Below are 2,852 nucleotides of genomic sequence, written 5' to 3'. Positions count from 1 at the left end.
TTTTGAAATTCATGCAAAGTTTTTTCATCATGCACATTTTCCATGAACATCTTGCAGACCCCCTCATATTAATTATAGTTATTTCACATGATCAAGTCTTTGTTGTATCTGAGTTGTTCCTGATGCTTGATTTGTCTCTTCAAAGTGTGTATTTTCTTGAATTGCATTATGCCTTAGAATGTTTTCTGTTGAAAGCCTTATATGGTGTTTCGTAATGGGAATCAAAGTGAATACCTATAGTGCAAAAATTTCTGTTAGCATGGCTAGGGGTTGGACTGTGCTTAATGCTTGCTCTATCTGTAGGTGCCAGAAGTTTCAAAATCCTGGTGTCTCTGAGTACTACTTAGAAATTATTGCATCTTGTAGATCCTTTCTCTGTAAGCCTCTGCTATATTGGAGCCTGTTGTTGGGATGGTAAAGTGTGAAGGAGGAAAAGTCTTCCGTTATCTTATGTTAAATCCTAGTGTTTTGGTAGACCTTTGTCTCATAAGTGTTTCTTCAGAGGTACAGCTCTCCTTGTTTTGGTTAGACAAGAGCCTAGAGGGAGATGGAATGGATATAATGCCCTTTCCTCAGTTGGTATAAAGTTCTCACAAAGTCCTTTTCACTGTAACAATTATCTTTGTTATAGAAAAACTTTTGACATATGTTACAAAGATTATTTTTCCTGTCCCCTTGCCATATAGAAGAGGGTATCTTTCTCAGATCTTCACTGTGAGAACTTGGTAATATTCCTTGAGGTAAAACCCCACAATTATATATAGATATAGATATCATTTTTAAAAAGTTTTACACTGGATTATACTGAGCCCCAACAATCGATCAAACTTAGTTTATGTCTCCACTACCTTCTGCTGCAGATAAGCAGATCCTACCTGCAACTCTCTGTTTTCCTGTTTCTTGGATTTTATAGTAGTGGCTTCTCCTGCAACCTTAGTTCTTCCAGAGGGCCAAGAAAACTTAATTATTGAGTTTGCTGAATTTTCTTATTGTGAGGTCAGAAATGATGATATATTATAAGCTCTTCATGTAATAGAGGTTAAACCACAAGTTCCACATTTTTTTTTCCCTCTCTACTCCTACAAGGCTATAATTTCACATTTGTTAGACCATTTGGTATTTTCCTACAAGTCATTGTGGTTGTAAACATCATTTTACTCCAGGATGTCAGTTCAGAGATACATAGTGGCAATGCCTGAAAACAATTGCCTCATACATTCTGTTCATTTTTATACCTAGTTACAGTGAGTGTGAAGGGTCAAACCTAGGATCCATTGTTTTATCTTGAGCAGAGTATATTTTCTTTGTTGAAATTGTGTTGTCTATCTAGCGTCCATCACAGTGCACTTTTTGCATACCTCTCCTCTCTCTTTCATACAGAAAATCCAAGTGAAGAAGTGCCTGAGACCCTCTCTTATATCTGCACTCTCTCCTTGGCTGAACTTACCCACTCATCTGGCTTTAAATGCAGTTTCTATGCTACAGATAACCGAATGTTATCTCAAGCCAAAATATCCTCTAAGTTCTATATTCATATACATAATGGTCTACTTAATGTCTTCATTTAGAAGTCTCAAAACATAAATTTCAAGTGCCCAAATATTCTCTTGCTTTCTAACTCAATTCTAATTCTCCACTAATATTTCCTATATTAATTAATGGCCTGGCCATCTCTCCAGATGCTAAAGCATCAAACTTGTAAGTTATTCTCACTACTTTTCCTCTTTACATCTCATGTATCAATAAGCCCTGGTAGTTTTGGTGCTACGATGTATCCTTATCTCCAATAGCCCTTCATCTTTATGTCATAAGTAGACTATGGCTATCTGTCAGATTTCTCTGCCTTATTTATCACCTTGATAATTCATTTGCTCAGAAAATACAAGCTAATTTTTAGAGAGATTTTTGTTATAAGGTGTGCATGCTCACCAGAGAGACAGAGAGATATAGACAGACAAAGTGAGAAATCACGCCGAGGAGGGATGGCCACACTGCAATCCTTTCTCCTCCATTCTCCTCTCAGGATTTTGGACACAAACACACCATTGGACACATGTACCTGGTGTGAGTTTCAAGCCACTGAGTCCGTGCTGTGAACCATGGTCAACCATGTGGGAGTCTAGAGATGTAACTATTACACCAACTGCTGGCCCCCAAGCTGGGACTTGAATCATGGTTGGCCATGCGGGAGTTCAATGCCTTAACCAGCATGCCATCTGCTGGCTCCCAAGCTAATTTAAGAAAAAACATTAATTGGATGGGGCCAGATACTGGTGCAGTGGTAAAATATTACATTCTGTGAGGCAGTCCTCCATGAGGAAATTCCCATTCCAAGTCCCTCAGTACTCTGGGAAAATGTCTGCGCATGATCTGTGGCTGGATGAAGGCTAGGGGTAGATCATAGGAAGAACCAGGATTCTATTGGGAGTTCTATCTCTGTCACTCTCTTTCTCTTTGTGTCTCTTGCTGATAGAGGAAATAAATAAACAAAATTTAAACATTTGAAAATAAAAACACAAATGAATTATATATTTCCACCTTTCTAAAATCTTCCAATAGTTTCCTAATGGAATAATTGATAATCCTTAATGCCCCAGAAGATGCTCTAAGAGCTGTCCTTTTCTATCTTGCCAGCCTCACTTAATTCCAGTAGCTCTCTTCTTTTACTGTGTTGCCTAGAACTGGCAGATAAAAACCTGCGTGGAGGGCCGACAGATGGCATGGTGGTTAAGGGCGCTGGACTCCCATATGGCCAACTGTGGTCCAAGTCCAGACCTGGCTGCTTGCTTTCTCACTTTCCATATTTCTTCTCTCTCTCTCATCAAATTAAAAAGTAAAAAAATAAACAAAAT

This window comes from Tupaia chinensis, unplaced genomic scaffold (genome assembly GCF_000334495.1).
Source record: "Tupaia chinensis unplaced genomic scaffold, TupChi_1.0 Scaffold144058_1, whole genome shotgun sequence".
Lineage (NCBI taxonomy): Eukaryota > Metazoa > Chordata > Mammalia > Scandentia > Tupaiidae > Tupaia > Tupaia belangeri.
This window is presented reverse-complemented; position numbering follows the sequence as displayed.